This window comes from Erpetoichthys calabaricus, chromosome 5 (genome assembly GCF_900747795.2).
Source record: "Erpetoichthys calabaricus chromosome 5, fErpCal1.3, whole genome shotgun sequence".
NCBI classification, from domain to species: Eukaryota; Metazoa; Chordata; class Cladistia; order Polypteriformes; family Polypteridae; genus Erpetoichthys; species Erpetoichthys calabaricus.
Window position 1 is genome coordinate 77924114 of NC_041398.2, and position 15885 is coordinate 77939998.

Below are 15885 nucleotides of genomic sequence, written 5' to 3' on the forward strand. Positions count from 1 at the left end.
TATAGTATGAATTTTACAAAAAGGATGGACATGGCTATGGTGAATATGTATTTTAAAAAAGAGGGAGGAACACAGGGTGACATACAAGAGTGGAGGAAGATGCACACAGGTGGAGAAGGTTGGATGATGCGTAGATAGTGAACCAAGAAGAACAATGGATTAGCAAGGAGGAAGTAAGGACAGTTATGAAGAGGATAAATAATGGGAAGGTTGTTGGTCCAGATGACATACCTGTAGAAGCATGGAGGTGTTTAGAAGAAATGGTAATGGAGTTTTTAACCAGATTGTTTAATACAATCTTGGAAAGTGAGAGGATGCTTGAGGAGTGGAGAAGAAGTGTACTGGTACCAATTTTTAAGAATAATGGTGATGTGCAGAACTGTAGTAACTGCAGAGGAATAAAATTAATCAGCCACTGCATGAAGTTATGGAAAGGAGTAGTGGAAGTTTGGTTAAGAAAGGAGGTGATGATTAGCAAGCAGCAGTATGGTTCCATGCTGGGAAAGAGCACTCTACAGATGCAATGTTTGCTCTGAGGGTGTTGATGAAGAGGTATAGAGAAGGCCAAAAGGAGCTGCATTGTGTCTTTGTGGACCTAGAAGAAACATATGATAGGGTACTTAGAGAGGAGTAGTGATATTGTATGAGTAAGTTGAGAGTGGCACAGAAGTATGTAAGAGTGGTACAGAATATGTACGAGGGAAGTGAGACAGTGGTGAAGTCTGCAGTAGCAGTATCGGATGTGTTCAAAGTGGAGGTGGGATTACGTTGAAATTGTCTGTGAGCCCTTTCTTATTTGCAATGGTGATGGTCAGGTTTACAGAGGAGATTAGACAGGACTCTCCATGGACTATGTAGGTGGATGACATTGTGATCTGTAATGAGAGGAGGGAGCAGGTTGAGGAGACCCTGGAGAGGTTGATATTTGCTCTAGAGAGGAGGGGAATGAAGGTCAGTAGGACCCAGACAGAATACAAGTGAGTGAATGAGAGGGAGGTCAGAGAAATGGTGAGGATGGCGAACATGGATGAGTAATGGGGAATGTAGAAGAGAGGTGAAGAAAAGAGTGCAGGCAGGGTGGAGTTGGTGGAGAAGAATGTTAGGAGTAATTTGTAACAGAAGGGTACCAGCAAGAGTGAAAGAGAGCATCTAAAAGATGGTACTGAGACCAGCTGTGTTATATGGGTTGGAAACGGTGACACTGATATAAAGACAGGAGATAGAGCTGGTGGTGGCAGAGTTATAGATGTTAAGATTTGAGGATGTGATGAGGATGGACAAAATTAGGAACGAGTACATTAGAGGGTCAGCTCAGGTTGGATGGTTCAGAGACAAAGCTAGAGAGGCAAGATTGGGTTGGTTTTAACGTGTGCAGAGGAAAGATTGGGAGAAAGATGCTAGAGATGTAGCTGCCAGCCAAGAGGAAAACAGAAAGGCCTAAGAGGAGGTTTATGGATGTGGTGAGAGAGGACATGCAGATGATGGTTATGACAAAGCAAGATTCAGAGGATAGGAAGATGTGGAAAAAGATAATCTGCTGTGGCAAACCCTAATGGGAGCAGCCAAAAGAATAAGACAGAATAATTACTTTAAAGAGAATATCACTGATAATATCCTGACAGTACAACCTGTGATGACGTAGTGTCCTTTCCAGAGCCTTATGCAGTCGATGTAAGTACCAGCTCCCTGCATACCTGAGGGTTGCATTTTTAGGGGAAGTGTCAATCACAGTTCTATCTATCAATCTTACTTCTAACAGGTAACAGTGTGAGATGCTGAAGCCCACTACATGAGATAAGCCCTATTAAGTGGACCATTCACAATGGATGTCATTTTGTATAATTTATCGGAACCCCTACATTTCAGGAAGCATGATGGAACTAACTTCCTTTCTGTAGTAAAGACAATCTGTGAAGATATCATGGGATTGTTCTGGCAGTAAGAGTTTGTTGTAAATGGGTTACACAGGTGGATAAAGGGTTAGAGCAGTTAAACAAAAGCTCAAGGCCATTTAAAATAATTTCTAACTTAATTGTGTACCATAAATGTGATTTATCATGTGACTGTCATCACCAAAGAGAAATGTGATTACCTACAATAGAAAAGAAAGTTTAAATTCCACATTTGCTTTAAAGGCACCATTAAAAGAGAGTCAATAAAAAAAACAATAATTGAACAAGAAATATATACGAACACATGCTGTCTTGACCTTGCTATCACTACTGTTAGAGGCTTCTGGGGACAATATTTATTCACACAAATACAGTACAGTACTACATATAGCCCTAACCATACATAATATAAAAAAATGCAGTGTCATTTTGGGTGCATGGGCTGCAGCAGGCTGCATAAGAACACTGGGCTTCAGACTTCAGCACTGCGACTGCATCACTTCATAATCCACCTGTTGGAGCAGTAAAAGCTTGCGGTGGTTTATGGAGAATTTGTAGTTCTACTAGAGAAGCAACAAGATTTATACTCAATCAAGGAGTCGCAACAACCGTTTTATATTTAAATTTATAATTTAATTTGTACACTGTTAAGACCTTTATTGATGGTAAACTATTATTATAATATAGTTTGTGAATGGGATATATGTTTTCCAGGTTTATAGAGAAAATCCAATGTCAATTTTGGTAGCAAAAAAGAAAAACACTAGTAATATTCTAAGTTTATTTAATTTTGCTTTACAAGACACTTGATTACGGATTACAAGGTAAAACCATATACAACATAACCATAGTTGGTAGCAAGACTTGAAAACATACACACATATCTGTTTCAGCTTTTAGGAAGTAGGAAAGATAAATGCCACATCTAGCACAAAGCATTTGACTTGGGACCTGAACAAGTGCAGTGTCATCAGATATACCACAAGGGGAAAGCAAAAGGAAATAAGAGGATTGGCATGTGCCTGACCAACCCACATAACCTTTAAACTCAGTATTGAAAATCCTTGTAATATATAGGCATAATATATTTTGTCATCAAGTTTTGCCTCTTTTTTTTGATAAATAAGATAGGATGTGGGTTAATGAGAAAGGTTTTAGTTAACTGTGTTAAAAGGTTTAATTGTGATTCACTGCTTGAAATTAACCATGAAAGCTTGCTCAAAAGTAGCTTATTATTATAATGAGACTGAAATCCGGCTTGTCTTCTTATCTGCCTTCATTCCATTTTTACTTGCACATTTCTGTGCCAAATATCTGCATTTGGTATGGTTTTCAGTATATGCTTTTGTTTGTTTCAGGTTCCAATAAAATTCTGTTGTTTTAATAATGATCCTTCATGTCAGGGAGCTGTCCAGCAGGTATGCTGCCTGCAGCCAAGTTTGCTGACATCCTGGCTAATTAGATGTTAACTCTGATCTGTTGTCCTCTTTCTACATGTTATGAGAAAAAACACACCTGCTCAAGGTCAAATTAGGCAACTATAGCAATTATACAATGAGAGTTGATAAAACAATATTTTCTATTTCCCACCTTAATGCTAGCACCTACATAATGAATTGCTTAAAAAATTTAAGCGCAATCTTGTACTGTTCAAAAGAAGCTGTGAATTATTAAATATAGAATCCTTCATAGGTTGGACTAGTCCTACATGAATTACAGTAGGTGTGATTTAATTAACAGATAATCCAATTATCCAAATAATTTGGAATCTATTGTAGAATGACAATGCTTCATTCACTTTGCAGTTTGTAAGAATATCACAGTGAGTTACATAGCAAAAAAGAAACAGCCCTGAAATAGAAAAATGTGTGTGCCATTGCAAACATGTTGTTTTCATTTTCCTGATAGTTTCATAAATTTTTAATTAATCAGGTAGTCATATTGGGTTAATTGTTTTGGGACATACTGCCTAATTGAGTATGTTAAGCATTAATCTTTGCATCTTTGCAGAAAAGTATTAACTGTCATTCTTTTGGAAATGCATAGACAAATTTTTTAATAGGTAGACTTTTGGTTTATTGTTTTGCGCACATTAGACCAAGCACATGAGAAAATGAAGACTAAGATTTAAACAGTTAATGTAACTTGCAAAAATGCTGTTAGTGAAGTAGACAGAATTGGCTGGAAATGTCCAATTGATGTAATCTAGGAAAAGCAGTTAATGAACATTTAATTAGGTTGTTGATATAGAAATGAATGTCTGATGCTATTCTTTAGAAAAGCCAACATGCCAGCCTAGCTTTTTCTGTGTTACAGTTAGGCAGGCATTTTAACATTACACTTTTCATAAATTGCAGCGTACTGCATTATTTGTTACAACAATAAATTAAATGAATGGTTCAAACCACAAGATTGTTGATTCATATCTAATCTCTGACTCATTGTCCAACTTGATCAAGTTACATAACCTGCCAGTTGGGTCTCAGAATTGTTAGGTGATATGCATTTTCAATGAGAGACCGTTGCTGTTTTTTTTTTTTTGTGGAGTAGAAGTAATCAGTATTGAATGCTCAAAGGTGGTTAAAACGTATACAGAGACCATGATTTTGATAAAAAAAAACACCATTGGTGATTGGGAAAATAATAAAGAAGTGCCTGAAAGTGGAGGGTTCCCACTGGCAGAAGACACAAGGTTGTTGAAGTTGACAGTGTTTATATTTTTCTAAAAAGTGTCCTACAAAATAGTATAAAATATCCATAGCTGGAATATAGACTGAAAAATCCTAGATTTGAAAATAATGAATAAGTGCCTGTGAGTGCAAGATTCACAGTGGCAAAAGAAGGGGATGCGTTCTCTTTTTCTCACAGATATAAGGCTGTTGAAGTTGACAGTGGTTACATTTTTCTATAATGTGTTTTACCAAATAGTATTAAGTATCAATAACTGAGATGTAGACTGGAACCTACTGAAAAAAATCCTAGGCCTCAATGTAGTCAAAAATGACAAATACTGTATATACTCGCAGAAAAGCAAAGAACTTCCAAAATACACCCAAAAAATTGTGTTCAGCTTATCCAAGGGCCAGAACTAAATGTTATTCACTTCGAGCAAATGAAAACACCCTGAAATCCCTAGACAGAAAATAATGAAGACAAGAGGTACTGTACACATTATATAGAATTCAACCTGAAGCACAATTGTCTCGCTGTTACTCCTTTACCAAATACACAGATAACAGAAGTATTGTCATTCATCATTTGTCCAGCTTTTTCTAATAACTGAATTAATCCAACTGTCAGCAAACTTATAAAATACCTAATCAGAGGCTCGACAGCATTCGTAAAGAATATCTAATCACAACCCGGTCTTGACAGTAGAGCACAAGGTCTATACTGTATATTACATGTTGTAAGAGATCTCAGATCTGGAGGAAACCCCAAAGATATCTCCATGACACTCCAAAGTAATACAGAATGAAAGATATTAGTAGCATTGTTCAATGTGCACTTTCCGAACATTGCTGTTGAGCAATTTCTTAGAAACACCAAATCTTAATCTTTCTGCAGAAGATCAGGGCTTGAAGTGGACTGTTATGCACTGTGATGGCTTACCAGCTTTTTCCATTTTTCATTTTGTAACACTACCCAATGTACTGAGTCCTGCTCATAGTTGTATATGTTAGTATGTGCAATTTTGTACCCAAATCTCCTACTCCCAAAAGCATACTGCAACTGCACTTAAGTGTTAGTTTTGGTCTGCTACTAATCTGCAGCTCTGGGGCGCACTGCAACAGCACTAAAAACTCAGTTTGGAAAGGAAATTTATTAGACAACTTTGGAATGGAAATAGAAGGATGCAGGTATACTTTATTATGTAAAGGCAACACTGCCGAAATTGATGTTTAGTTTGAGTAACAGTACTGCAATGGTACTTAAAGTATGACTCAGTATTGAAGTGATTTTTTTGCGGGTAAAGGAAAGGAAACCGTGAGCCAGACAATGCAGTTTAACAAGAAAAGAACAGTTTATTAGGGTGGAAGATTCAAAAACAAGGATGTTGCATGGCAGAACTGATTCTAATGAAATAACATATTGACCTTTGTACAGTCTTCCCCATTGTTCTAGCCGTGAGAAACATCTTTATCGAGCTGCTAGTTCTAATTACAAGAACTTTTATTACACAGTAGATGAAACTGAGGCTCTTTCCCTGTCCACTCGTTCATGACACCTCTTTCGGCCATTTCTCTGATTCAGAAGACACCGCTTACCCTTCTGGTTTTCTCTCTCTCTCGCCAACTTTTTGGTGAAACAACATGTGACCACGTGAGAGTACCACTTTCCTGGTTCAAGTTGTAGAAATTGTGGACAAGCAGCTACTCACACTGCATGATGGAATCACCAGTTATAGCTGTGCTCAAACTGTATGAGCATGTTTCGTCCGATTTTCAATGCCACGACATGAGTGCTCAGACTATACATGCACATAGGCCCCAATGGACAGTTTTACCCATTCAAAAAAACATGATTGCCACAGGCTTATCAAAATGTCATCAAAGAAAAGAGCTGCATTCCTAACTCTTGCTGTTGCCTGAAATTACAAAGAAAAGAAAAAGATGTAACTGGGCATCCAGATAGTTGAGGCACAGACAAGGTGTTCTGTCTATTTTACAGAAAGAAATTAGAGGTACATAGTCTGTAATTTACAGTTGTGTGTGTTTATATTGGGTTCTTCCTGTAAAGGTTTGCAGAGATGCTTTTGTCATTGGCCATTTAGTTGAATGTGTTGCTATATGATAATTAGATTTTTGAAATCGAAAATGTGAAAATGAGCATGACAACAGCAACTCCCAATATATAACACACTGTGATTGATGTACATTGAAATTTTATAGCAACATCAGAAAATCACATTGTGAGTCTGCTCACACTACAAGGCAGCCAACTGAAATTTCTGACATGACAGAAATAATTCTAACCCAATCTCAGGGTACATGTGAAATAACAGCTGATATAACCAAAATTCAGACTCAGAAAATCTGTAGGTGTCTGCAAATCAGGCTTAAAAGCATGCCAAAAACACAGACCATTAGTTGTTTGCATGCAACACTCTTTTCTGCTTGGCTATGTGATTGTGTGCTGTAATGGAACGGCATACCACTTTTAGGCTGTTTGCCTTACACGCGATGTGTGCTGCTGCGATAAACACTGTCTCACAGTGACCTTAAATTGAACCCTCAGCACATGCAGGATTAATATATATATATATATATAATATATATATATATATATATATATATATACCTTTTATGCAATTCTTTGCATTCTTTATGTAAAATAGTATTCTTTTTAGCTTCACTTAAAACCTGGCATTGCAAGAATCATTTAATACATGTGGTACTTAAATTTTCTAACTTTTTAATAACTTTCCAAAATCTATAGGATGAATTACTACTTTTAGTTGTCTTTTGATATATGTCTGTATGTCTAATTAAAGTGGCAAAAGTAGAATGGAGAGTTCACTTGATGCTTTCCAATGGATCCCCATGTTGATGAGGAGTCCCTCAGTCATGGGAGTGTTGACCATGAGTACTGGGAGCACAGATAACCATGCAGAGACATGACCTGATTGGCCGATAGACTTCCATATACTGTGCAGTCAAAAAAGTTTACTGCATTATTACATTACAAGAAAGTTATCAGATTTTCAACCAAAATTATAATATCAGGTAAAATAGGGCCATAAATAAACATAAAACAAAATTGCAATGGATACAGTATTATATTTATTTTTTAAAGAAGATTATATAATAAAAGGTGACGCCCTCTGAAAACATATTTGGTAACTTCAAGCAAAATTTCCCTTGTTTGATCAATGTTTTATAGTACCATTGAGGAATTATGGCTGACTCTCCTTGTAGAGCTGCTTTAACACAGGAGCAGTTGTGGATTTCAAGAAACAGCTGCTGCATTTGCACTTGACTATAACATCTTTGTGATGTTTGTGACAGATCTAAGTCATTCCCAAACTATACATGTGTCTTTGTTGTGCAATTCTGAATTAGACTTGCAAAGACTCCCTCCCTCTAAGAAATCTCACTCTAGCACATTGTTCAAAAATGGTGCAATTCCATAATGGAGCATCCATGTTCATTTGATCTTGGATTCAACTAGACTACCTATAAGTCATCATGAATGTGTTGTATTACATTAGCGCCTGTCTATTGCAATTACTATGTAATTTTCAAATTGCCTTTACTTTTTCATTTATCCTTTGTCACAAAAACGACCATAAGATTTTGAGAAGGTTTGGGGCAGCCACACATATAACTGTTCCTGGCTGCAAAATCCATTCAATAAGGTTATCATGTTTACATAACAGGGTCCAAAACAGAACTGATTCTCATGACACAAGATGGCAGCTTTAAAGGCCAGTGGAGGAAGTGATGTTATCATTACCGGAACCGAAAGTGACGTCATTGGCTGCCCCAGAGCCGGGTGGGATTTCCCTAGAATGGTCTGCAAAAGATCGAGAGGGAAAATTAGTACACTTCGCCACCCCCTGGTCTGGCATGGAATCACATGTATTCAAGCCCTTTAGTTGTCTCCTAAACACACGTGTGTGACAGGGCCCCCTTCTCAGCCCAGACCCGTCGGGTCGGGCGTTCTGCATCGAGAGGTCGTGAATGTGGGATAGAGCATTGGTGTTGGCGTGGAGAGAACCCTTCCGATGAATGAGTGAGAACTTATAAGGTTGTAGATCAAGGAACCACCTCGCGACTCGAGGGTTAGACTCCTTATGCAGGGCCATCCACTGTAAAGGTGCATGGTCCGTGACAAGTGTAAACTCCCGACCCAAGAGGTAGTACCTCAACTGTGTAATCGGCCACTTAATTGCAAGAGCCTTGCTCTCCACCGCCACATACCTGGTCTCCCGATCCAGCAGTTTCCGGCTCAGGAACATGACAGGGTGTTCAGCACCATTGATGCTTTGGCTCAGCACTGCTCCTAGGACTGTGTCCGAAGCGTCCATCTGGAGGATAAAAGGAAGTGAAAAGTCAGGTGCCTTTAACACTAGAATTACCAGAGTCTATGAAAAAACTCATAGATCTGGCCCACCTTAAAGCCATTCTCACCTCTCTTTTGTCTTCTAAATGTGCCGATTAAGACGAGCAGCAAGCAGCCGGCTATTCCATCCCCCACCGTCGCAGAACGTTCACTAAGTTTTCCCAGCTCATGCCTTGTTTGATTTTCTGGGATTGCCTGAACTGCTGGAGTTTTAGAGTGGAAATAATAGATGTTATTTGGAACACACGCATGTCATGTGTGTTCCGTTTCTATAGTAATCTGTGTAATCACATTGCTAAAACAGAAACTTTTTCAAATTTTAGTAATAAATGTTACAAAATATAGGCATAAATTATAGAATGTGTGAAGCCTGACGTCTAAACATCAATTAAACAATTTCACAAAAGGTTCAAGAATGACACAACACCTTCTGTGGTGTAACGCTAAGATTTGCTGACTCAGAGCACAACATCCCTACCATGCCTTAAAGACCCGAGTTCGATTCCCCTCTGGGGAGGAAGTGTTTTTTTTTTCTTTGTAGCCTCAAACAGACATAAAATTTATAAATTGGTATGCACTGTAAATCGTTAAGTTTAAAATGTCGATCGCGGTTATTTCTGTTGATTAATTCATGCTTTTTTACTTAGAGTCAGAACAGGAGCTTATTCAGCTTCTGATCCGACTCTAAATAACAGCGCCAGTATAAATCACACCCAATCTGACGCTGTTCGTTTTCAAATAATATTTCATTACTTCGACGATGTTTTCTGATTGGTACTATTCACGCCATAAAATGATTTCTTCAAAACGTCACATATATTTGTCTTTCTTTTTTTTAAATGTGCGTTGATCACTGCCAGCATGTTGTAGCACAAAGCAACTGGCCACCTACATGTTCTTGTGCGCACTGAATAAGCGCACTGAATAAGACAGCGCTATATGCAATCATCAGATTCAAATGTTAACAGTTAACAGTTCACACACACGCAAGGATCGTCTTTCCTACATTTACAACGTGTGTACCTGTTACAATGTACACACTTCTCTCTATGCTGTGGTTTCTACTACACACCTGAAAGAAAGACAATATATGTGAAAACATCATCGCACTAAATGCAATATTATTTGAAAACGAACAGCGTCAGATCAGGTGTGAATTTATGCTGGAACTGGAAATTCTCTGATGTGGAATCAGTTCTGTATGGTTGTGGGCGTGGGTGTAAGTGGTGGACATAACTGGGAATTACTGTGAATGTGTGTGGTGTTTTGAGATAATGAATAGAGCTGCAAATTACAGGTGCTTGTTCAGTGTAATAGGAACCATAGCAGAGAGGTTTGTACACTGCAACAAGTACACATGTCGTAAATGTAGGAAGGGTGCTCCTTGGGTGAGCTATTGCGCGTCTTTATGTGAAAACAGCAGTGTCAGATGGGGAGTGTCTGATGATTGCATATAGCGCTGAAGTTACTGCTCTTTACTATGCTTTCCTCTGCATGTCCTGGAGTACAAAAGTAAACAGCATACAGCAACATATAGGGACTGGCAAGATTGGGGGAAAAAAAACACGTGGTCGTATGTATCGTGATACACTGAAGAGCTATAGTGCATCTTTATGTGAAAACAGCAGTGTCAGATGGGGTAGGGAATTATCCTGAACGCGACTGAGAGAATGAAAAGTGAATAAAAAAAAACAAAGCTAACCTTTACAAATATCATAAATTACACCGGCTGTTACAGACTGAAATCAAATGTATCTTTTTATTCTAAAATAGTAAAAATAAGAGCAGTTCACTTCTCAAAAGGAAATCGTGCAGGATCGAACTCGTGACCTTTTGATTCCCAGTCAGCAACTGATACTGTTGCGCCATGGCAGCAGTCATAGTGTCAATGTCGCACACTAAGGCAGCTTTTTTTTCTGCAGTTATATTTTTGAATAAAAGCGCACTTGTTCTGTTATATTTGTACCTTTCGTGAAAGTGTTTCTTTGATATTTGGACTTCAGGCTTCATACAATATATAGTTTATGCCTACATTTTGTCATTTACTACTAGAATATGAAAAACGTTTCTGTTTTAAAAATGTGTTTACACAGATTACTGTAGAAACAGAACACACATGAAATGCGTGTGTTCCAAATAACGATCTATTATTTCCACTTTAAAACTCCACTTCACTCCCAGATAATCAATCAAGGTATGAGCTGGGAGAAGTTTGTGCACGTTCTAAGTCGGTGGGGGGATGGAATAGCCGGCTGCTTGCAGCTTGTCATTATCTGCACATTTAGAAGACAAAAGACGATGGCGGACAGGTGCGAAGGGATTTAAGAAGCGATTTAAGGTGGAACGGATCTACGAGTTTTTTCGTTGGCTCTGGCAATTCTAGTGTTAAAACAGGTGCCAATGTCAGGGCCTTTTTTAAGTCACGGAATGCTGCCTCTGTCGTATCAGTCCATACCACCATGTTAGGAGCCCTCTTCTTGTTAAATTAGTCAAGGGCACGGCTCTCTCCGAAAAGCGTGGTACAAACCGGCGGTAGTACCCTGCCAAGCCGAGAAACGCCTGGATAAGCCGCTTGGTTCGCGGACAAGGCCATTTCAAAATGCCTTCTATTTTAGAGCACTGCAGCTTCACAGTACCACGATCCACCAAGTAGCCCAAATATTTGGCTTCTTCCAATCCAATCAATCCAATTTTTTTGGATTGAATCGAAGACCGATTTCACCCAGCGTCCGTAATACCGCTCGGACATGCTGTAGGTGTTCCTTCCAGGTGCTGGAATAGATGACGACATCATCCAGGTAGGCAGCACTATACGTGTTATGGGGGCGGAGCACTTTGTCCACCAGATGCTGGAAAGTCGCAGGAGCCCCATGTAACCCGAATGGAAGGACATGATACTGCCAGTGCCCACTAGGTATGATAAATGAGGTTTTAACCTTTGCGGAAACTGTTAAAGAAACCTGCCAGTACCCTCTGGTAATTTCAAGTGTGGTCAGATACTCAGCCTGTCCAAGCCTCTCAAGGAGGTCGTCCACTCGAGGCATTGGATAAGCATCAAATTGTGAGACCTGATTAAGCCGACAGAAGTCAATGCAAAACCTCCAACTCCCGTCTGACTTAGAAACCAAGACAACTAGGCTGGACCAGGGACTATGACTCTCCTCTATGACTCCTAAGTCCAGCATGCACTTGATTTCCAGTTCCACTTCAGCCTTCTTTGCCTCAGGAAGACAATAGGGGCATTCTCGGACTATAACCCCGGGTTCAATCACAATATTGTGTGCAATCAGAGAGGTCCTTCCGGGGTTTTCGTCTACCACCTCTGGGACAGACGACATAACTGCTTCGAGCTCTCGCCTCTGTTGGGTATTCAAATTAGACCCAAAGTTAAGTGTGTTGGTCTGAGCAAAGAAAGAGCTGGGCTGGCTGGAGGTGGGATTAGGGTCCCTTTCCTTCCACGGTTTCAGCAGATTCACGTGATATATCCGCTCACTTGGTCGACGATTGGGCTGTTTCACCAAATAGTCGATGAGTCCTTTTGCTCTCCTTAACTTTGTATGGTCCTTGCCAGTGGGCAAGTAGTTTAGAGTGGGAGGTAGGAACCAACACCATGACTCAATCCCCCGGTTGGAACTCCTGAAGTGTCATGCCACAGTCATAATAGTGGGCCTGTGCTGCTTGCGCCTCCTCCATGTGACTTTTTAATATGGGCAGAATTTTCTCAAATCTATCACGTAATTGCGTGTTATATTCCAAAATATTAGTAGAGGGAAGAGCCTCTCCTTCTCAACCTTCTTTTAAAATATAATTCAAAGGGTTAGAACCCCGTTGAGGCATGAGGGACTTCCCTGTAGGTAAAGAGTACAAGGGGGAGGAGTTGATCCCAATTCCTCCCATCCCCGCTGACCACCTTACGAAGCATCTGTTTGAGAGTCTGATTAAACCTTTCTACCAGACTGTTGGTTTGAGGATGATACACCACGGCCTTCAAGTGCTTTATTTTAAGTAACTTGGCCATTTCTCTGAACGTCTCCAAGGTAAACGGTGTCTCTTGGTCTGTAAGAACTTCTTTAGGAACCCCAACTCGCACAAAGACCCCCATTAGTTCCCGTGCGATTGCTTTAGAATTAGCTGAGCGCAACGGAACAGCTTCTGGATATCGGGTCGCATAATCCACGAAGGCTAATACATATTTATGTCCTCAGGCCGAGGGTTCCAGGGGTCCCACTATGTCGACCCCTATCCTTTCAAACGGGACATCAATTAAGGGAAGGGGAACAAGAGGAGCCCGGTCTCTCCTAGGAATTTGCCACAGCTGACATTCTGGGCACGAAATACAGAAGCGGCGAACCTCCTCGTTAATTCCCGGCCAATAGAAATAGATAGATAGATAGATAGATACTTTATTAAATGGAGCTTAATATGCTCTAAAGTTTTCTCGGTGCCCAGGTGGCCTCCTAGGGGGTGCGCTAACTTACAAACTTGCCGCCGGAAAGTTCGTGGGATTAGCAACAGCTTCCACACACCCCCCTTGTGCTCACTGACCTAATATGATAAATTATTTTTTATAACAAAGTGGGGCCCCTGTGGCATGGGCTGAAGAGTGCTTTGGCCGTTGACGAGAACCACTGCATTCTTTGCAAATTTAAGGGAATCATCATTCCATTGTTCCCTTTTAAATGAGGCCGGTGTTTGTCTAAATTGGAAGCTTAGATCTGAGAGAGGGTCCGACCTCAAGGGGCGGAGAGTCATCCCGTTCTAGCGAGACGCGGACAGATGACGTAATGGTCCGTGACGGTCCAGGAAGTTCCCCATCCTCCTCTTGGTCTCCCATATCTCTCTCCACTGGCTGAGTACACGGTGTGGAGATAACCTGAGACGGAGGATTCCCGTCTGTAACTAGGCCCAATTTTGGATTAGGAGGGATCAGTACTTCACCACTTTTATTATCAGACCAGTCTCACCCGAGAATCACAGCAAACAGTGGATTTGGGAGGACCGCTACGGTCATTCTTTTAAGTGATCCTCCGTGGGTAATGAAACATCGGGCGGATTTATAGAAGCGGATATCTCCGTGTACACAGGTAATACTGGTCTTTATTTTTAACCACTGTCGCGGTAGTACGTATTGGAGATCAACAATAGAAATGTTACTGCCAGAATCAAATAGAGCTTTTACTTTGAAACCATTTACTATTACCTCTCCCGTATCAGCCATTAACAAGGGGTTTGAAAGCGCACATAATCCACCCCCCTCTCTCCATTTACATTCTGCCTCGCCCCCGAGCGAGGCCGCGCCCGCAGAATCGGGGACTCCGGTGCGAACTCTGGTTTATGCCGAGAGGGCAGTTTAAGAGGGACATAATCTCTATGGTGTCCACTTAAGGCCCATTCTGCTCTCCCAAATTGCGAGGTTGCTCAATGAGCTCATTTATGTTAGAAAATTCTCCCCAGACTGGCTGGGTGAAATGCTTAGGCAGGTTATTTATTAATATAAAGCAGGTCACTTTCTTGACGATTTGGAAGGTGGTGCATTCAGTGGGCCTTAACCAACCTGCCACCTCTTCCCAGAGAGCATCGAGCTACTCTCGGGTAGACCGCTCAGGGTCAAACCACCATTCCTGCAAAAGCAGCAAGTTTTAAAAACAGAAAGAAGTAGTGTTAGTACATACTGCAGACACAAGGCTATACAATGGAAAATGTAAACTCTAAAAAAGTCAGTCTAGCAAGATAAAAGATATGGGGTCTCATGTTCATAGAATTCACAATAAAATATGGCATACAGACAAATACTGGAAATTTGCATATGTACTAAACATTTCAGATGCACAAAACTGTGCGTAAGCAAAGTTCCACGCACTTTCCCTTTATAAATCCCAATCAAAGTGAATTTTAACGCACATGCACACGCCTACAGCCCCACTCCAACTCTTCCCCTAATAGAGCATATTTGAATATGTAAATCAATATAAATAGCCCCTTTCATTTCGGATAGGCAATGCCACTGTTTTTGAAATCGATACGGATACAAGTTTTTTATGTGTCTGATTTCCGATTCCAATACTGAGTATTTTTTAAAAAGCATAGGAATTTGCATACAAATGATGATACTGTTTTAGAATGGCAAATATTAATGGGCCAGTCTGTATTTAAATTAACTAATATCATGACACAGGTCACCATAACAAATTTATTATAAAATATATATTAATAGAATGAACATGTCATGTCATTTTCTAACCCGCTTACTCCGGTCCAGGACTATGGGAGGGTGCCAGAGCCTATCCCAGCTGCCATAGGGTTCAAGGCTGAAGCAAACTCTGGACAGGGTACCTATCCATTGCAGGGTAAACACACCAAACACATACTATGGCCTATTCAGCTTTGTAAGTTCACTTAACCTGCATGTCTTTGGACTGTGGGAGGTAACTTACACAGCCACAGGGACAACATGCAAACTCCACACAGTGAGAATGAACATACAAACGTAATAAAGATAATATGAAGTTTTAATTTTTCATAAAGATTTGGTTATTTATTTAATACATTTAAAACATGGAATCACTTCACGAATGTACTTAAACTGATCCTCTTAGAACACTAACATATATAAAAAATAATATTCCCACATTAGCATTTTCTTTTATATTCTGCTCTTCTGTTATACTGAGAAAGAATTTGTCATATTAGCTTAATCCTATTTGCCTCTGCGGGTGCAAGGCAGGAACAATTCCTGGACAGGGCGAGAGCCCATCACAGGGTGAACACACACACACACACATATCAGGGGCCAATTTAATACAGTAATCCCTCACTTATCGCGGGAGATAGGTTCCAAGGCCGACCGCGATAACTGAATTTCCGCGAAGTAGGGACACCATATTTATTTAATTATTGAACGTGTATTTGGACGTTTTTAAACCCTCCC